At 49.5% G+C, this 21,905-nt stretch overlaps 1 protein-coding gene across 2 annotated transcripts in view; it reads left to right on the top strand.

Annotated features, from left to right (window-relative positions):
* The first annotated feature begins 10,676 nt into the window (after nucleotides 1-10,676).
* LOC147666399 (uncharacterized) overlaps nucleotides 10,677-21,905 on the top strand; it is a 392,367-nt gene continuing 381,138 nt past the window's right edge. For both annotated transcript variants that reach the window (XM_086949092.1, XM_086949091.1), the window contains exon 1: nucleotides 10,677-10,762. The gene's annotated coding sequence lies outside the window, so the exon portion shown is untranslated. The remainder of the gene's footprint in view (nucleotides 10,763-21,905) is intronic.

Below are 21,905 nucleotides of genomic sequence, written 5' to 3'. Positions count from 1 at the left end.
CAGACGGCTGTTCCTCATCCACTCGGCTACGTCTTTCATCCCTTCGTGTAGGTTGGTTCTGGCGGTGGCGGGGTCGTTGGTGAGGGAGAGGATCAGTTGAGTGTCGTCGGCGTAGGAGATGATGTTGAGGTTGTGTTGGCGTGCGATGGCCGCGAGGGGGCTCATGTAGATGTTGAAGAGGGTGGGGCTGAGTGATTATCCTTGTGGTACGCCGCAGATGACTTCGGTGGCCTCGGATCTGAACGGGGGGAGGCAGACTCTCTGGGTTCTTCCGACGAGGAACGAGATGATCCACTCAAGAGCCTTTTCTTGGATTCCGATGTTGCTGAGGCGTTATACTAGGGTGCGGTGGCAGACCGTGTCGAACGCTGCAGAGAGATCCAGGAGGATGAGGGCCGCTGTTTCCCCGTTGTCAAGCAGGGCTCGGATGTCGTCAGTGGCTGCGATGAGGGCGGTCTCGGTGCTGTCGTTGGCTCGGGAAGCCGGACTGGGATGGGTCGAGGGATCCGTTCGTCTCGAGGAAGGCGGCAAGCTGTCGGTTGACGGTCTTCTCGATGACTTTGGCCGGAAAATGGAGGAGCGAGATGGGGCGGTAGTTCTTGAGGTCGGTGGGGTCTGCTGATGGTTTCTTCAGGAGGGCGCTGAGTTCGGCATGCTTCCAGCTTTCCGGGAAGGTGGCGGTGTTGAAGGAGCAGTTGATGACGTCTCGGAGTTGGGGTGCGATGACGGAGGCGGCCTTGTTGAAGACGTGGTGGGGGCATGGGTCGGTTGGTGATCCGGCGTGGATGGTGTTCATTGTGTGGATGGTGTCTTCGGTGCTGACCGGGGTCCAGGCACGGAGGGTGGTGGTGGGGTGTGTCGGTTCGGTGGTTGGGTGCGTGGGCTGTGTGCCGAAGCTGTTGTGTATGTCGGCGATCTTGCTGTGGAAGAACGAGGCAAGTGCGTCGCAGAGTTCTTGCGAGGGGGTGATGGCGTTGGTTCCGGCGCTGGGGTTGGAGAGCTCTTTGACGATGCTGAAGAGTTCCTTGCTGTTGTGTGCGTTTTTGTCTAGTCGTTGCTTGAATGCTGTCTTCTTGGTGGTGTGGATCAGTTGGTGGTGTTTGCGGGTGGCGTGCTTGAGGGCAGTCATGTTGTCTGTAGTCGGGTCTTTGCGCCAGGCTTTCTCGAGGGTGCGGCAGTTCATCTTGGAGTTCTTTAGGTCGTCGTTGAACCAGGAGGCCTTGCTGCCGGGCCTGCTGGGGTGGTTTTTCAGGGGTGCGAGGTCGTCAGCGCAGTTGGTGATCCTCTGTGTGAGGATGTTGGCTGCTTGGTTGGGGTCTGTTGAGCTGGCGGGAGGATTCGGGTTCAGGGATGTGGCGAGCTGGTCGGAGGTGATCTTGTTCCAGCTCCTGCTGGGAACCGGCTGCGGGTGGTGGTGAGTCGTGGTCCTTCTGAAGCTGAAGTGGACGCAGCTGTGGTCTGTCCAGTGGAGTCCGGTGGAGTGGCTGAAGGAGATGTCCTTGCTGGAGGAGAAGACGGGGTTGAGCGTGTGTCCGGCGTAGTGGGTGGGGGTGCTCACCAGTTGCTTGAGTCCAAGGTTGGCGAGGTTGTCTAGCAGGGTGGTGGTGTTGCTGTCCTTGTCGTTCTCCAGGTGGAAGTTGAGGTCCCCTAGGAGGATGTAGTCAGCAGAGGAGAGGGCGTGCGGGCTGATGAAGTCTGCTATGTCTTCGCTGAATTGTGTGCGAGGTCCCGGGGGTCTGTAGATGAGGGTGCCTCTGAGTGTGGTCTTGGGTCGGTGTTTATCTGGAAGTGAAGATGTTCGGCGGCTGTGAGGGTGTCGTCGGAGTTGGTCGTGATGCGGATGGTGTTCTTGTGGACGATGGCGATGCCTCCTCCTGTCTGGTTGACGCGGTCCCTCCGGGTGATCTTGTATCCGTCCGGGATGGCGATGGCGGGCGCTGAGGAGGCGTTCATCCATGTTTCCGTGAGGAAGGCGACGTCTGGAGATGTGGTGTCGAGCAGGTTCCATAGTTCTACGGCGTGCCTGTGGACGGAGCGGGTGTTGAGCAGGATGCACTTCAGGTGGTTGCTGCTGGTGCTCGGCTTGGAGGCTTGGCGGGTGCGGTGCAGGTCCGGATGCAGAAGAAGTTGCAGGAATGGCAGCTGAAGGGTCCTTGGGTGCATCGCGGGGTGGCTCGGTAGCATCCGCGGATACGGCCGGTGTTGAGTGCGTTGAGTGTGGCGGCATCGTAGGTCCGGCGGGTGGGGTGGCCTCTGCGGGGGCCAGGGGTTCTGGTGCTGGGCGCGGTCCAGGCGCGCGCCCGCTGCGCGTGGACGCTGTGCGTGAGTGGGGGCGTAATAAAAAGGTAACCGGGAGGGAGGGTCAGCTGGGTGGCGGGAGCGGGGCGGCCAATGGGCAGCGAGGGGCGGGGCCGCAGGGAGGCAGCGGCGGGAAAGTCGGGTGCGGGTGGCTCAGAGGCGGCTGGGTCGCCCAGCGAAGTTAAGGAGCTTGGAGCTGGCACAGGAGCAGAGAAAGGAGGAGCATGGGGGCGACCAGGCCTGGGCAAAGCTCAGCGGTCGCAGACACCCTTGTTGAAAGCCAGACCAGAGAGGACCTAGGGCTAGTGGTTTTCGGACACACTGTTAAAGCTTTCCAGATGGAGGAGATCCTAAGCCAATCCCCAGATATTTGACTTGGATGCCTGAAAGCTCCTCCAATAAAACTTCACATTGACAAGTCCATCAAGCTGATAGCCCTCCGGCACCCGCTTTTAGTACTGTTTCACCTAAGACCAAAGAACTTTACAAACTCAAAGAACAAGGAGTGATCAAAAAGGTCTCTGGTCTGACACCATGGGTGTGCCCCATAGCGATTGCTGAGAAGCTGAATAAACCAGCCAAAATACGACTATGCATAGACATGCGCCTCCCCAATCAAACCATCAAATGCGAGAGGCACATAACGCCTATGAGGGATGACTTTATTGCAGACCAAAATAGCTCATGGTGGTTCTTCAAGTTGGACATCAATGCAGAGTACCACCAACTGATCCTGGCGGAGGAGAGTTGCTATATCACTACATTCTCAATGCAGCTAGGGCTGCAATGATACAAGAGCCTGAACTTTGGAATCTGTTTAGCTGCAGAGGTTCTCCAGGATATGATCCGGGAGACCCTGTCCAGCTTTCAAGGTGTCATGAACATAAGCAACAAGATCCTGATCCACTCAACGACTGCTGAAAAACATCACCAGCACCTCCAAACGGCGTTGAAAAGGTTAGCCGACCATGGAGTCACCCTCCATAGTGAAAAGTAAGCGTTCTTTCTTTCAGAACTCAACCAAGTTTTTTGGTTACAGCTTTAACCAAGAGACGGTCCAGGTGGATCCCCGCAAGTCCCACTCAATCAAGCAAGCACCAGTTCCACCCACAGTGTTGGAGGTATGTAGCTTCCTTGGAATGCTCACATACTGTGGCCGGTTCATTCTGAACCTGCCGACCGTTACCGAGCCTCTACAATCTCTCATCAAGAAAAATGCTCCCTGGAAGTGGAGCCGCAACGAAGAAGATGCTTCCCAGAACGTAAAGGAAACCCTGCCTGACAAAAAAACAACGGCCTACTTCGACACTAAAAGGCACACATAACTGTTGGTTGACACCAGTCTTGTGGCCCTGGGAACAGTGCTCACCCAAGAGTTGGAACTGGGCAAGTGGGCACCACCCGCACTCACCAGCAAAGCTCTCACACCAATGGATGCTCGATACTCTCAAACAGAAAGAGAGGCACTGGCCATCAAGTGGGCTTGTGGCCATTTCCATCCCTACCTCAGCAGACCTCCGTTTCACGTGGTTACCGATCACTAACCACTTGTCCCCCTATCCTGCGGCACATCCCCACATCCTCCACTGTGGATTGAACATTGGTCCATCCAGCTGCAACATTACCAGATGGAAGTAATCTATCAACAAGGATCCAAGAACCCTGCTGATTTTCTCTCCTATCACCCCTCCAACCCCCACGGATTACAGCAACGACAGCACAGACACCAGGGAGGAATATGAGTATGGTGTCCCAAGGAACGTTCTCAAGTGCTCAACATCCCAGAAATCAGCAAAGCAACCAAAGCTGAGTCGGTCATAATGAGTGTCATGGAGGCTCTACAGCAAGGCTCCTGGCAAAACTTCCTACGGGATGCCGACAACTGGCACGGCCCGGATAAGTAACGCCTCGGGAAAATATGGAGAGTATGTGATGAATTGAGTGCCACAGCTGAAGATCTAATATTACGAGCAGCACGCATCGTAATCCCCGAAATTCTTCAACTCCGAGTGACAACACCCGCTCATGGAGGCCACCAAGGGACCATTGGGATGAAGTCCTGGATGAGAGAGAATGTCCGGTTCCCTAGCATGGAAGCAGCGGTAGATAATTGTGTAAAGCAGTGCCCATCAAGCCTGCTCACAAGTTTCCCCGAAGCCCCAGCGCTAGTCATCACAGAGGAACCGTGGAAAACCCCATGGTCCCAGATAAGCCTTGACTTTGGGAGCTTCCCAGAAGGATGAATCACAGCCGTGATAATTGACAGTTCCTCTAAATATCCCATAGTCGAAGTGGTGGGTTGAGTCGACACTCGACAGCCTTCACGAATATTGCTCCGGTTCTGGAAAAAACCTTTGCCCTCTTTCACCTCCCACAGGAAATAAAAACGGACAACGGACCACCATTCCAGGGCCAGAATTCAGGGACCTGCTTACAACCTTAAGCATATAGCAATGCCGCATCACCCCGCAGTGGTCACAAGCCAAAGGCGAGGTGGAGCGCTTTATGCGCACCCTGAACAAAGCCATCAGGATCGCTGTTGCAGAAAGCTCCAACCCTGAACAGAGCCTGCACCAATTTCTGCGAGAGTACCGAGGGACACCTCACTGCACCACGCAGCGGCCTCCCTGTTCCTTTATGGTATATAGGGCTGCACTCTCTTTCCTTCATGGACGTTATTTAGAGGTTGCAGCTGCGACCCCTGGCTTGATCCTGCTACCCCTGGCACTGCTTTTGCAACCCCTGGCCCCAGAGGTGGCAACACCAGTGTCTGGAACACACAGGCAGCTCTTCCTAGTTAATGGACGATGGTTGAAGCTCCACTTACCTGGTTTCTGTCAAAAAATGTATTTTACAAATAGTGAATATTATTATTCACTATTAGTGAAGAAGTTCGCTCGCTGGAATATATATGACCCTATCTGAAAGCTAAGGTAAGTAAAAAATACTCTTAAATGCATGTTGTATGCATGCTTGCGGATGAGCGTGTTTATGTGCGCAAGAGTGTGTGAATGTGTTAGTATTTGTAAACATGTGTGCGTGAATCAAAGTGAAGGTCAATTGACGTGCAATGTCACTTCCGTTCCTCCTTGCATTTCGGTGAGTTGATGATGTCCATACCTTCCTTCAGCTCCACAATTTCAAAACTAGCAACATTTCCGTAGCAGGCTGTTCAGATTAAACAGAGAAGGCTAAACTATCAGAACATTTTATTATTGGCATGATTCTAGCATAGTTGCGAGTGTGCTACTAAGGCCCGGTGTCTGTCCGTTTACTCCGCCCACACCCATGGTCTACTTCCCTAGGCCACCTTGCTGACGAGGACCTCATCTTACCATCTTACCTCAAGAAAATTGACCCGTATTTTACTACTAAAATGAAGACTGAAATAAATAAAACAAAATGCAAGGACTGCTTCAACTACAATGCTGTGGAAGTGACTGAAAGCACAAACCTGTGTTACTATTCAATCAAAGCAGCACAGAACCTAACACACTCTGTGTTGATGTCTTTGAAAACTGCGACTTGAGACAAACAGTATAGCCAGTTGGTGGCTCCCTTTCTGGGATCCGACACTTATGTATTTTACCATTAGAAATGATCTGCAGCAGATGATGCGGGCCACAGGAACCCAGGCGGCACTTCTACTGGCCGACATAGATAGAGCCTTTGACTCGTTGAGTTGGGTTTACTTGCATGCGCTCCTGCCTCGCCTGAATCTTGGACCCCAGTTTTTATCGTACCTAAAGCTGCTGTATAACGACTTGATGGCTTCAGTGAGAGTGGCTGGGGCTGTATCCGGCGCCTTCCTATCGGACGGGTCACCCGACAGGGGTGTCCCCTCTCGCCATACCTGTTCGCCCTTGCCATGGAACCCTTGGCGGCGCGGGTGCGAATAAACGCACAGATGAGTGGCTTTGGATGGGAGGCCGGGCCATCGGACAGGATCGCGCTATACGCCGATGACGTGCTTTTCTTCCTCACGGACCTCAATAGGTCAGGACTGAGGGTCCTGGAAATTATGCGGGTGTTCGGGGAGGTAATGGGGCTCAATCTAAATGTGCGGAAGTCCACACTGTGGACACTGGGGGACGGTACAGAGTTGAGTGCCTGGGCATCGGCGTTGCAGGGGGCGACTGGGGGGCCTTAAGTATCTTGGGGTGTTCCTGACGGACATACCTGGAGTCTTGTGGGAGCGCAATGTTGTCCCTGTCTGGGACCGGGTCCGGTCGGAAATGAAAACATGGTCCTGGATGCCCTTGAATCTCTATGGCCGCTCGGCCATTTTCAAGATGGTGGCCCACCCGCGCCTACTCTATTAACTGCAGAATCACCCCTACCCTATATCGCCGCAGTGGTTTCGTCAGGTCAATTCGGCACTAGGTCAGTTCCTCTGGGCCGGGGGTGCGGTGAGAGTGGCGCTCCGTACCTGCTTCCTCTCCACATATTGCGGTGGATTGGCATCTTCGGATGTCTTCTCCTATTATCAGGCGTCCCACTTGTTGGTATTGAATGAGTGGTGGTATGGGGATTGGGGAGATCCGGCGTACGCCCTGGAGAGGTATCTGATGGAGCCGGACACCCTACATACTATATTGTATTCGGCTGGAAAGAGGAAGAGGCTCCCGGTGGTCACACAGGTGGTTTTCCAGATCTGGCGACAGGCGCTTCACCGCATGGGATGGTGGAACAGACTGACCGAGGAGACTCCATTGTGGCAGAACGGTCGTTTACCGGCTCTGGCGTCCTTACAGGGGTACCGCGGCTGGGACGCGATAGGAATCTCGGCGTTGGGCCACGTAATGAAAGGCACGAGCCTAAAATCATTCCAAGAGCTGATGGATGAATATAATATGCCCCAAACCCAGTTCTCTAAATATTTGCAGTTCCGACATGCCATCTCCCCTGCCCTAGAGGGTCTAGACTCCTTACCTGAATTCAGCCCTCTGGAGGCTAAGGTATTCATGGGAGAATTGGAGGATAAGAAAATATCCCGCATTTGCCAATCATTGGTTACACACTGTTCCCCCTCGCTTGATAAGCTGCGGACCACATGGTAGGGAGACGTGGGTGAACAAGAAAAAGAGGATTGGAGGGAGGCCCTTGCTGCCCCTAGTGGTGTGGCCGTTGCCGTACGATTACGATTTATCCAATTCAAATATCTACATAGAGCTTACTATACTAGAGAGAGGCTGTGGCGAGCGGGTTTGATTGCGTCTCCTGAATGTCGGAGATGTGGTCGGGAGGTGGGCACCTTCCTGCATACAGTATGGTCCTGTGGAGCACTGGAGAGATTCTCGACAGGTGTTTGGGACTGTATGTCTGAAGTATTGGGTTGGGAGCTCCCCTGTACGCCGCAGCTGGGCTTTCTCCATGTAATGGAACAAGTGGGTGGCAATATTTGTAAACGGCATTTACTGCTCCTTGGCCTTACCGTGGCCAAGAGGGATGTGGCCCGTGCCTGGAAGGACCCCAGGGCCCCCCGGTGGGAGTGTGGAAAAATGGATTAGATTACTGTATGGGGTTGGAGCGTCCAGTGTTTGAGGCCCGAGGCTGCCCCAGGAAGCACTACAAAATTTGGAAGAGATGGGCGGAGTACAAGGGATTGTGGCTGGAGCCGCCAGCACAGAGTGATGTGGATGCAGGACGGATGCATTAAGAACATGGGTGAGGGAGAGTATACATTACCTGTTTCATAATTATTTTCTTTCTTAGACCTGTGTGGACATCGTGCGAGGGGTTAGGGTGGGATCCGGGAGGGGGTAGTTAATACGGGGGCAGGTGGGTAGGAGGGTTGTAGTAATTATGCTTCTTTGGACTACTGTATTGATTGCTATTCAGTGCATTTTGATTATATGCTCACAGCCCCTTCGGTGTTCGGAGTACTGTGGTTTACTTGCAATCTCTCACAAGAAAACAATAAAATTTTGTTCTGAAAAAAAAGAAATGATCTGCAGCATTAGGAGCACTGCCTACCAAGGTTTAGGTCGTCTGAAAAGCTTTAAGGAAAACAAACCATGATGTTATGAGATTATCTCAGAGTGAAATTGAACTATTCGAACCCTAAAAAATTCCTCACTAAAAATGGATCCGGACGTTAGTGCTAAAATGAAAGTTGAGGGAAAGAAAATGCAAGGACTGAATCTACCACAGTGCCACGGGCCGTATTGAAGGTCCACAGCTGTGATGGGTCCTATGGAGCTATAGTTAAGCCCTAGCAACCACAGCCTCGGCTGGCTACAATGTTTAACAAGATGGGTCCTTCCGGTGTCTTAAAAGCAGGTGCTGAGCCGGGTCCCTATCGGGCTCCCCATTTTTGCATCTCGACCTCAGGTTGGAAAAGAAAGTCTTAAGTCTGCAGCAGCACCACTGCTCAAAGCTTTGAATGTAACTTCAAGAGACTCCTTTTAGTTCGTTCACTGTCTCATTTCCGAACGGAAGTATTATCAATGTTATATACAACAAAGCCATAGTTGTTGCTTATTTATTTTATGCAACTAACAATCATTGACAAAGCCAATAATCCTGACTTGTTGTAGGTATAATGTTACTTCTTGTATCATATATCTGGATGCAATGACAGAAACAGCAAAGTACCAGTCGGGCGGCACACTATGCTAAGGACAGGTTTTTAGCTTCCGCATTTTTAAGCCAAACCCTTTACTACATCGGCCACACCCCTTTAAGATACCCCCGAGTTTTTTCATCCCACTTAAAGCTCTAGAGACAAGATAAAAGAGCACAGGTTTAAGATGGGTAGAAGCCCTTCCCAAGTGCAGCTTTTTGAGGAGACAGCCGGGTTAGTGCATGTTTGTAATACACCAAAAAAGCCGCAAGTTGAAGACCAAGCAAATCAGTGCATCCAAAACAGATTGGCAATAGGTAGGGGGAGTCAGAGGGGGGCTGCAAATAAGGTCAGGGAGATAAGTAGTAGCACACCTGCCAACTCACATGGAACCATAGTGTGACACACGATATTGGCTCCCATCAAACGGTATCCCGGTGAGGAGCTCTGTAAATAGTGGGTTTCCAACTCATTTTCAAGAGGTTTTGAACTGCCAACGTCTATTAAGGGGTGTGAAAACACCCCAGGAAATTAGCACCAACTTCAGCAAGCATTTTAGGTCGAGCCTTGGCAGCGCACATGTGCTGTCTGCAAGATTTGCTGTAATCACTATACCGAGGGAATTTCCGCCCGCTGCTTACCTTTGGTTGACTCCTGCATCGGTCATCTTTGATGGCTACTCATTGGTTGTCACTCTCGATTCTTCACTTCCGTTTTGTACTCAGGAGCACTGACCAACTACAATTCCCTTACTCTGTAGTTGTTTCCTTATTCCTTTGGGGACTACTTCAATAAAGTTGAAGCTTCCAAACACAGCACTACCGGAAGATGCAGGCTGTCTATTGCGTCCTTGCTCTGCATTGTGTGACAGCAGCTCTGCTGTGAAGGCTGCCTTGTGCAACCCCCTACCCCCACTGCCTTTCCACACTCGCCCCATATCATTTAATTTAATTTTTGCCAGTGTGCCATGCCGTGGTTTAACTTTTATAAAGGCAGCATGTGCCTTGCTTTATAATCCCGCACAGAGAGTGTGCAGGCAATGTGGGCGCGCTAAACAATAGGGATAGCATGCATGTCAATGTATGTTGTTCCCAGGTTGTGCCAGATCTTATGCACCTAGGGCCTCATTTATGAGGCTGTGCATCACTTTTACGCCGCCGGTGCGTCACTTTTTGTGATGCACCAGTGGAATAAAAAAATGTGCCTTGTTGCGCCATATTTACAAAGTGACGTATCTAGGTAGATGCGTCACTTTGTAAACCCTTGCGCCACATTATACCTGTGCCAGGTATAATGTATGCAGGGGGGGCATATTGACGCAAGAAAGGGTCGTAGAAGTGCCGCAGTGAAATCTATGAGATTTTACTGTGTCACTTCTAGGACGCAAATGCGTCAATATCTTACGCCTGCCTCACAGCAGTCGTAAGACTGACGCAAGCCCTTTTACATGGGGCTTTCTCTACAAGAAAACGACATCAGGCCAGTGTACTCCTTGCAACGAGTGCAGCAAGTCACATGTTTCATAGCAATAAGCAGCTTTCCCAACAGCAAGGATATAAGGACAAAAACCACCGGTCCTTGGAGTATGGTAATTATGAAAAACATTTTTCACAAATCGCTTAGCTGAAATCATTGCTGATACATGTTTCAATGTGTAGTGTGCGAAAAAAGGAACCAACTGAACTATGCGACGCAACAAAATAAAACCGAAAGAAATACAAAACAGGTTTGATTTCTTTTGTGTGCGCTGATGATGCTGGCTCAAAATACAGCTTCTCGAGTAACCCGGCGGCAGGTAGGACCTCGGAGACAAGCAGTGCGGGGCAGGTGCAGGGCATTCTGTAGTATACACCCTTAGCAACCAGCAAGCAGAACCGAAAACTGAAATAAATATTCCGGGTAGGTAATTCTGAAGTTTTTTTTTAATTTGCAAACGTTAAATGTCAGTCAGACTGCATTCCTGAATTTTAAGCAAGAAGCGCTTTTCTGAGAAACATTCATTAGCACTTCTTCCCGTGAGAGATATCTCGCAGAGGGTGGGCCTCGTTATTTCACTCTTACAATAGTTCTGGTCAGAACTATGATGGATAAGTGGGCGCGATATATTGAAAGAAAATAGTTGCATATTCGTATACACTATTTTAACATTAACTTCATGTGTCTCGCTTTAGTGTTATACAGCAGCCATTATAATTGTCTTTGATTGTACTCTAATTTGGGTGTTTTTTGTTGTTCCCGATGTTTCTACAGCGAGCATACGTGTAATCTACCTTTCATAAACCGGGGTGATACATGGTAAACACGTGTTGTGTTTTGCTGTAGTCTGGTACCGCTATTGATAGTTTAGCAAATAACATTCATGTCCTTTGAACCCTCCGGTTTAATCTTACATTTTGTATTTATTTTCACTGAAGCATTTCGAACAATAACGCTCTGCAGTGTTCTTTCTGGTCGTACATCAGGGGGGCACCGATGGCCGAGCTGTAATATAGAAAACTGGCGCAGGGTATTCATTAATGCAGTTCTTAGGGGTGCAAGGGGAGCTGTGCCCCCAACCCCCGGCTCTTTGTTGTTCACTAGCCTGGTGCCCGCTTACATCAGGATGATTCACTGTGTTTTTTACATTTGTAATGCAGTCACTTCATTTGGTAAAACAGCTGCACGTTCTGACACGTGGCATAGCGAGACTAATTTCGCAAATTAATTGCTTACATTTAAAACGTAAAATACACACAATTCATGGTGCCAAAATTCCTTCGAAGGCCCTTGTCAGGGTAAATATCTGGGGCACCAGAATGATAGCGCGAAAGGTGTCCTGCATTGGACTGGGGGCTCTGGCAGGTTTCTGTCCCAGCTGAAAGGAAGCTTTGGGACAGTCCATGATATCCGTAGTGGGGGACATACGTGATGGTCGACACTTCAGGTGCAATCAATAGTGCAGCAGGAGCAGTGGCACCAGGACCTGGAAGGCTAGAATCCAAGTGCATCCAAAACCTGGATATCTTTTACTTTTCAGCCAGTGGGTGAAGGATATGTTTCCCTTGCTTGCGTCAGGGCCCATGGCACCTTTGCTGTACCACGGAGCCTGGCCAAAGAGCAGTGCCAGGCAGATGTGCCCCCAGGAGGCACAGGGGAGCCACCACAGTCACGCGTGTAGAATTTTGATTCATTCCTTCAGTGTTTATCTCCATGGGCGGTTAACACTCAGCAGCAGGATTTGGCCAGGAGGCCTGGCTCTATTCCACATCCTCTGTGGGTGGCCGCCCATTGTGCAAACCACTGACAGCGGTGTGCACTATGGGTGGCCACAGGGCCCCTGCTGTACTCCTTCAGGTGGCACCTGGGCTGGCTTTAGGGCAATGCATCAGGTGCTGCCCCACTGGGCGCTGACCTGGGGTAGGGGGGCACTGCCCGTGGGGGAGGGCTGTGTTTAGCAATAACTTATGATTTAAAAACACCTGCTGCAGTTACTTGTACGTCAAGTTTTCAGACAGCATTAACAATTTCAAGATAACTCGTGATAATGTTCCTGCTTGAGAGAGAGAGATCAGAGTTTTGTCTAGTGGCAGTCTTCACTTGCCATATAGTAGCGGATAGGGTTAATATGCCTGCTGCAGAGAGCTCTTTCCGTGCAGATCACAGATCTGTGTTTTATGTGGCTAGCTGAGTGGTAACAGCTTTTGTCACAGAGATTCTTTTGTCAACGCAGTTCATATGGTACAACCCTAAAATAGTGGGACTTTTTGGTCGGTGGATTGTGTAGCGTAATGGTGCTCCTGGGGAATATTCAGTGAGTATGTACTAGTGTACAGTTATGATTGTGGTGCATAAGGGTGGGGAGAGCTACCCTCCTCCCCAATGTGTGGATAACCACTAATAAACCAAAACAACAGTCCCTTGCACACGCCAACAGTATTATGTATGATTGACAATAGTAAAAAACACTCTTGTTCCTCCGTTGAAATAGTCACTTCAGTTTAATCTTGAGATCCTTAAGGGCCTTAACCAACACGTGTTTCGACGCGCTTAATTGATATGCGCAGCGACTTCTTCAGGGCTCTAATCTCTTTGTATGGATCCTCAGTTCCCATTGTATTTACGACCCGGAATGGGTTCTAGTACGCCAGTGGTATTTGCACAGTAAAGGGCAACAGTGATTACTGTGTCCAAGGTTTGGACACGCCGGAGGCAGCCCTGCTACTGAACAGAGGCTTTGCGTTTACACCAGTAAAGACTTGGTTGCTGGCAAGAGGGACTTACTTAGCCCCCAAAGAGTGGTTTTACTATACCAAGTCATCATTCTTCATGATGGATTTATGACTTATACACACAAGATCCACACTTAAGACAAGAATTATGGAATACACTAAATCTTGGACACAGTAATCACTGTTGCCCTTTACTATGCAAATACCACTGGAGTACTAGAACCCATTCTGGGTCAGAAATAAAACCGGAACTGAGGATCCATACAAAGAGATTAGAGCCCTGAAGAAGTTGCGGCACACATCAATTAAGCGCGACGAAACACGTGTTGGCTAAAGATCTCAAGATTAAACCGAAGTGACTGTTTCAACGGAGGAACAAGAGTGTTTTTTATTATTGTCAATGATACATAATATATACTGTCAGCGTGTGCAAGGGAATGTTGTTTTAACCCTAATATAGAACAGTGACTGTTGCGAACTGTAATCAAAGAGCTGCATGCAAACTGCATTAAATAGGCTGGGACGTTATGTTTTTACCCCCAGTCTTTTATTATCTGTTCCTAATTTTGCTGAAAAGTGTTTGTTTGTGTAGATATACATTCTTATTAGTAAAGTCAGCATTTACAAGTGCTTTAAAACAAATGAAATTTATGCGAGATGTATGGAGAGATGAGGGGCACTTACGCCCGGTGGTCATGAGGGAATCCAAGGAGGAGGTCATGGTGGGGCATCAAAAATGATTTTTGCACCGGGCGCCAAAAGTGCTAAAGTCGGCCTTGGTGGCCAACACAGCTGCACAAGGCCTTTGCTTGTGTGCAGTGCGATTGGCCACAGGGCCTGGGCTGTGGCTAGCCCTTGTACTCAACTCTTCACAGGCAGTCAAAATCTGCAGTGCACAGTCATCTGCATTGCGTTGCGGGTTGGTCATAGGTCCTGCACTACCTGCCCTACCTGCCCTACAGCCATCCCCTGCGCTCAAATGTCCATGGGCTGTACACAGTGGGGGTTGGTCGCGGGTCCTGGCCTTTGTAAAGTTAGTGAGCCCAACACTCCATGGTTGGTCAACCCCATGCTGCATATGGCTGTATGCAACAGGGTTGGCTGCAGGGCCTTGACTATGCAAGCCATTGTGCCCAACTCTCATTGGCCAGCAAACACCTGTAGCACACAGCAATGCGTAGTGGGGGATTGCTACAGTGCCTGACATCTGGCCAAGCCCTGCCCCAAACCCTCTGCAGATGACCAATCCCCTTGTTCATGGCCTTCTGCCGTCTCCTGCAGGTTTGACCGTAGGGCTTTGTCTGTGGCCAGCCCCTGCACCCAACTCTCTACGGTCAGCCAACTCCACTGTGCACGGTCTTTGGCTGTACCCAGGGGGTTGGCTGCAGGGTCTGGCCAAATCCCAGGTCCTGCACCCAACTCTTCTTGAGTGCCCCCCCCTGCTGCGCAGAGTGATTGGTCATAGGACCTGGCCTACGTGTCTACCCCCTGCGGCTCTCCCTCAGCTGAGCACAGCCTTTGAAAATGCACGCTGGGCTAGGCCCAGCTGCTTCCCCACTGTGTGCTGCAACCCCAATGCATGGCTGTAAGAAAGCAAAAAATGCCTTTCCTTTGAATCTCTGACCTATCCATAACTACACAGGTGCTGTTGCCACCAGTGAAAAATATATAATCACTGGAAAAAGCACAGTTAAAACAGAGTTATGGTTCTGGTTAAAATGCATAAAACTATTGAAATTTGTTAATTATGGTTATGAACGCACACAACACGCGCCATGATTCACGGTATCTGCCCTGATTTTCTCATATTAACTGTTGTTGTGTTTCTGTGCCATTGGCAAATAGGTGTTTTGTGCATCTTGAACGCTATGAAGTATGGCATACCATGGGTGAATTCATAACCCTAATTGGTGAGGTTTTTTTACACGTTTGAACCAGGAACTTTACTCTGTTTTTAGCAGTTTTTTTCTCTGTGTTTTTTTTTTTTTTTTAGCAATGTGTGTAATTTGCATCCCTGCTGCGTGCAGCTGTTAGACCCACATCGGTCCTATATTGTCATCTCAGCGGCATTTAAAAGCCACACCGCTTTTGGCCTGGGGGTTTCGGATTTCAACAGAATTTCTCTATGGCAATATTGGACCGTATTAAGAATTTGCATGTTAGGTATCCTCTTTTTTCTCGTTCTTTCTCTGTCTCTCTCTGTCTATTTTTGCATAACTGGTAACTGTGTAATATGGACCTATCTTGAAATTAAGGGGTTCTTGTGACATATATGAACCACAAGACCAAAGGGTGAGCTTGTCAGGTTTGCTGATTACTACTCTGAAAGCATTTTTTCCATCACTGAAAGAAAGCAGCAATTCTGCGTTAACAATCCAGGTACCTGTATTTAGAGAACCTGAATATTCAACAAATTGATGCTGTGCTATATATATCCTGGTTGAGCCTTACTATTGCATGTTTCTCAGTAGTTTCAAAGCTCGTATTTCACAGAAAAGGAGTCATAACTCTGATTTTTTCCCCAGTAATTCAGTGTTGAATTAATTTGCAGAATATTTAGCTTCCCTAATTAAATACAAAGTTAAATGGATGGTTAACATCATTTCATATTTCTTTCAATGCTGCTCAAAATTAAAAACAAATCACTGTGACTGTGCTGCTGTCAGAGCTTTAATCCACACAGCCGATAAGCTCATCCTTGAGGCAAGAATGTACCTATGAATTCTGCCCTGTGTGCGAAAATAAACATAAAAGCAGAATCGTATAAAAAGTGAAATCCACTGACCTACACTACACTTGTGTAAAACCTATTCTATAGTGCCACATGTTTCTCAAAACATTGACAGACATATCTGCAGTCTCAGGCAAATAATATCTACTAAATAGATTACACTAAATGCTCCAAGTCTTTCTAAAGCGTACGAAAATCAATGAATAAACTATAACATAACAAGTAATTTAATATATTCCTATATTGCATTCTGTGAGTTCAGGTAACAGTTGTAAACAGCTCTGCCTTTTGCCTCGTGCTTGTAAATGTCACCAGAAAGTCTTGATGGCCCGTATTAAACAGTTACCCATTATGTATCCCATGTTTATCATTTTTACCTTATTTTACAGAGTAGTCACATGGTCAGGACTAGTGCTCCTGAGGAGTCCTTTGTCCCTTCGGTCACCAAAACCTGCTTCGGCCATTCATCGAGATAATTTGTGTGGAATGAATCCTAAGCGTGACAGTGAAATACATGCATACCATTACAGATTGCATTACAAAATGTATATTAAATGTGTATTCACATTTACTGTACAGTTCAAGCTTTCGTCACTGTTGTTTTTCCCCGGTTTAAAAGCTGAATAATATTGAACTCAGTGGATACCTTTTGATCCAAACGCATGCCCTCCGTATATTAACAGTAGGCTACGCCTAAATCATTAATATTTTGCCAAATGGCTTTATGAATAGATTTAATAATGTGGGCACTATGAGGGAGTATTGGGGGGTCACAATGAGACAGTACGGCTTTTATCCTTACTTTTTGAGAGTGGTCGGGTGACGAGAACTTGCAATTGACCATTTGTCTTTTAATTGCTAAGCAATACTGTGTCTAATAGGCTTCTTAAGACCAAAGAGTGCCAGTGAATAATAAAAACCCACAGACAAATCAAAGAAGACCGGCAGGCAGTATCCTTTACACAGGATGTACAGAGCATTTTTAAACATATCACGGAGGTCCCAGAACAGCACCTTGGCCCACAGCCAGGCTTGTAATCTTCTAGAAGATTTACAATGTGTGATTTTTTTTGAGTTGTGGTACCACACCTCTCTCACTGACTTTGCCCAATAAAGGTTGGTTTTGGGTTGATAATTCTATTTCAGGACAGGAGGCTCCGATTATGCTTAGTCTCATTTCTTTATTTAGAAATGCCCAGCAGCCATAAAAAACAGATAAAACTACAATACTCATCAACACTTGGGTCACAACCATAGAGTCTACACTATATAAGGTCGTGTAGACAGTCCCACTTCCTCTTTCTTTGCTGCTCCGCAGCCAGTTAAGTGCAATTTCTCTTACCTGAATGCTTTTTGCTGTTTTATATTTCTTGTATGTTATTTGCTGATGTACGCTTTGCTCGCGCACTGTCTGTAACATTGTATTTCACAGCGCTTTGCTCGCGTTTTATCCCACGTTTCTGTCTCTCGGGTCCGCTTTCTCAGGTTGCGGCGAGACGCGGCTGGGACCGAGTGTCTCCTCCCTGGAGGCCGGGCGCATGGTGCCTTTGCCTTTGTACTGTTGTGGAGTGGGAGTTTTGGGGTTGGGTGGCCTCGCGCTTCTTGCGCGAGCTGCCCGGTTTCCTTTGAAGGCAGCCGGTGTCCGCATATGCGCGGTGCTCATTTCCAGCGCTCTGATCATTCCTGTCACCGGAGCTTCTGTGAAGGACGTCCTTGCGACGTACACACGCACGGCCTCAGGAATTAACCCCTTTTCGACGCCGGAGACTGTAGAAAGGTCCCCGGCTGTATAATATTTGCATAGGCTCTGCCTAGAGTGACCTTTTTGTACGGCAGCAAGCCCTCCCTCCACCCTCTATTCATATTAAAGCAGTTTTTGCTGCAGACCTTGCTTGCTGCGGGTTTTTTCACTCCCCCTGGATTTTGCCTTTGGCAATATTGTCATTAAATCACCTTGTGGGCATAATTTCACGATTCTCGTGCACCATGAGTGTCTACTACTATGATGAGGAAGGTGATTTTGATGAGGAGGCTCCCGAATCTCTAGAACAAGATTTGGTAGAAGCTCTTGACAGAGGAGTGCAGCGCTCCATGAATAAGGCGCTAGTACGCGCAATAACGCCTCTGAAACGCCATTTAACTATGTATGCACAACAACAGGGTTGGGTGCCTGTTTCTAAAAAATCCTCTTCCTCCCCAGGCAATCCTCATACCTCTGATTTCCCGAAGTTGGCGCAGTCTTTGTCTTCCGCCAAACCCAAGACTGTTGTTGAAGATGTAGATAGTGATGACCAACATTCTTCTTCGTCCTCCGACCCTGCTCCTCCTCCACCAAAAAAGAAGAAATGCAAAGAGCATTTCATGGATGCCCCGACTCATCCTCCAGTTCTGACCTTTGAGCCCGCGGACATTGTCCATCCACTTTCCACTGCGCGATGGAATACGCGCAGCAGCACATCCGCCAGCCTTTCGAAAGGAGGTACGTGCCCGTCTCCGATCTGAGTCCCCGAGGCCAGATCTGGCGGATAACTTGGCGGACACACCGGAGGTGGACCCCACCATGGTGACTTACTTGCGTAAGTTTGGTAAGGACCTGTAATCGGCTGGACGGGGATAGGTAGGAGACGAGTCCGGGTAGGTTTCAAACAGGGTTTTATTGAATGATACAGTCTGTCCGTACAAGTAGGTCGGGTGTTAGGGCGACGAGGAGATCGACTTCTTTCTCTGCGGCTCTTTCCTATCACTCCTTCTTCCCGCCTAAGGTTGGTCCCTCTTCGTCCTCTTCTGTCGGTCTCCGTCTTGTCCGAGCCTCCACCGAAGGAGAGAAGCAAAGACAGAGGAAAGTATCAGGACAGGTTTTTACTGTAATCGTTATCAGGGAAGGGGGTGGGGGAACACCCGGTGCACTTTTACCAAATGTGACAGTGAGTGAAGTGCTCAGGGGAATTAATCAAGGGTACCGGGGCTCCCACGGTGTTTACTCCACACCCACCCTGCAACTCTGTTACGCACCTCTGTGAGCCACGCCCCTCCGGGGGAGTGGCTGGGCGAAGCGTGTTGTCGTTGGCCTCCTGGCTCCGATGATCCCGCTTGTCGCCTTGGGAACCACCGGCGTCTCGATCCGTCCGTCGTCCGCTCTCTCTCTGTGGCGATCCCCGCCGGTGAGTCCTCTGGTCCGGACGCTGCTGGCTTCTCGTGCAGTCCTCTCGAGTAGTCTCCTTCTCTGCCCTCGGCTGAAACTTGACCTCGTCCTGGAATTGTCAACTCCTTCGCTCTCGGCTCCTCTTCTCCGCACTCTCCTTCGTCCTCTCGCTCCCTCGCCTCCTCCGCTCTACCGCTCCTCGTTTCTCCACCGCTCCACGCCTCACCGCCTCTCCAATCCACTCTGACCGCTCCTCCGGTGTATAGACACACCTGGTCCTGGGGCAGGGAGTCTTTTAAGTCCGCCCTAGGCTCCTCCTTCTCATCTAGCATACCTGGCCAGTTAAAGGGACCCTGTTCCCATTCCTCCTCGTCACAGCTGTAGGGCTCTTCCACCCTGTGCCAAGTAGGTGCGTCCGTTTCCTGGGGAGAAAAGAGGGGGGGGTCACACGTTACGAGTCCCTTTCCGCATACCTGGGCCAAGGGTCCCCCCACATTGCTACACACCTCCCCCCCTGGACTCTTCCGTTTGGGAAGGGGATTACGCGACAGGTAGTCCGCCCCAGTGTTGTCAACCCCTTTCTTGTGGCAAACCTGAAAAGCAAAAGGCTGCAATGACAAGAACCACCGCAACACCCGGGGATTGTTTGATTTGTTCCGGGCCATCCACAGGAGGGGGGCATGGTCCGTGAACAGAGTGAAGGGACGCCCCTCAAGGTAATAAGCCAACTTCCCCACAGCCCATCTGATCGCCAAACACTCCTTTTCCACAGTTGGGTACTTCAGCTCCCGTGGGAACAGTTTGCGGCTCACGTAAACCACAGGATGGTCCACTCCATCCTCCCCTGGTTGAGATAGCACAGCCCCTATTCCGTAGTCCGAGGCGTCCGTATGCAGAGCAAAGGGACGGTTGAAGTCTGGAGACGTCAGTATCGGTGATGACGTGATCCTTCTTTTCAGGGTGTCAAAGGCCCACAGCATGGCCCCCGAGGGTGCCGTTAGTACAGCCGGTTTAACTTTGGATTGGAGGGTATCCGTTAAGGGGGATGCTAGCTGCGCGAACTGCGGTATGAAGCGCCTGTAATATCCGATCAGGCCGAGAAACGCACGCATCTCCTTCTTAGTTCTGGGAAAGGGAGTTTCGGATATGGCTCTGACCTTCTCGATTTGGGGTTCGATCATCCCATGTCCGAGTACGTACCCAAGATATTTTACCTTTTGAAAGGCCAACCGCGTTTTCTTGGCGTTAATTGTCAAGCCCGCTTGGTGTAGGGTTTTGAACACCTGATCCAGATGCGTCAGGTGTGTGGTCCAGTCCGGACTGAACACCACAATGTCGTCTAAATACGCAGACGTATATTCCTTATGTGGGTTCAGTACATTGTTCATAAGTCTCTGAAATGTCGCGGGCGCCCCGTGCAGCCCGAATGGCAATACCGTGAACTCATAATGACCGGAGTCCGTTGAGAACGCTGTTTTATGCCGATCCTCCTCCCTTAGCGGCACCTGCCAGTACCCTTTTGTGAGGTCTATGGTACTTATGTATCTGGCGTCCCCTAGTTTTTCAATTAGTTCGTCAATTCGGGGTATCGGGTAGGCATCGAAGGTGGATATTTCGTTAAGGGCTCGAAAGTCCATGCAGAACCAGCAGGTTCCATCCGGTTTGGGGATCATCACGATCGGGCTGGACCATTGACTGTTGGAGGGGCGGATCACCTTCATCTTCAACATATCCTCAACTTCTTTTTGTATTCCTTTTCTCCGAGCTTCAGGGATGCGATACGGTTTGATCTTGACGATCTTGCCAGGGGTGGTCCGGATCTGATGTTCCGTCAGTGATGTTCTTCCAGGTTGGTCTGAGAATATCGGAGTATGCCTCCCTAGCGTCGCCATTAGTTCCTTCCTCTCTTGGACTATCAGCTCATCATTGATCACTAGGTTACATATGGTATTGTTGTCCTCTCTAGTGGAGTATTCGGTGGTTAGTACTCCTGAAGGCGGTGGGCCTAACCACTTTTTGAGCAAGTTTATATGGTATACTTGAGTCTTTCGAGGGGTAATTTGCAGTTTGTAGCTAGTATTTCCTATCGTTGCGATGACACGATACGGCCCTCCCCATTCTGCTTTAAATTTTTGGGTTGAGGAGGGGAGCAGTACCAGGGCCCAGTCTCCTTTTTGCAGTCTTCTCCATCTCTTCCCCTTATCATACACAGTTTTCTGTCTCTGTTGGCTTTGTGCTAGATTGGTGTAGGCCAGGTCTCTCATTTTACCCAGTTTAGACCTCAGGTTTCGTGCATACTACAAGGTGTGCAGGGTTTCTTCGGGGTTCTCCTGCTCCCAAGCCTCCTTAGTCATATCTAGGAGAGACCGTGGTTGTCTCCCATAAAGGAGTTCAAAGGACGAAAAACCTGTGCTGCTCTGTTTTTGCCCTCTGATCACATATAAGGCCAAGGGTAGAACTTAGTCCCAGTCCTTACCGTTCACCTCTAGCATTTTCCGCAGCGTGGTCTTCAATGTCCGGTTGTATCTCTCTACGAGACCGTCTGTCTGGGGATGATAAACCGCGGTTCGGATCTGGTGGATATTCAATAGGAGACATACTTCCTTCATCAATTTAGACACAAAGGGGGTCCCTTGATCCGTAAGGATCTCCTTGGGGAAACCCACCCTGGAAAACAGCTCCAGCATTTTATCTGCCACCTGTCTTGTCGTCGTTGACGATAACGCAAAGGCCTCTGGAAAGCGCGTGGCATAATCAACCATCACTAATACGTACTGTTGTCCTTTCCGGGTGGTGGGAAGGGGTCCGATCAGGTCCATGCCTACCCTTTCGAAGGGGACTCCTATGATTGGCAGGGGTTGGAGAGGCACCGCTGGAGGTCGGGTCATGTTCTTCTTTTGACAGGTTTCACACGTTTGACAGTACTCCATGGTATCCTTATAAATCCCGGGCCAGTAGAAA

This window comes from Lissotriton vulgaris, unplaced genomic scaffold (assembly GCF_964263255.1).
Source record: "Lissotriton vulgaris unplaced genomic scaffold, aLisVul1.2 SCAFFOLD_532, whole genome shotgun sequence".
Taxonomy (NCBI): Eukaryota; Metazoa; Chordata; class Amphibia; order Caudata; family Salamandridae; genus Lissotriton; species Lissotriton vulgaris.
This window is presented reverse-complemented; position numbering and strand designations above follow the sequence as displayed.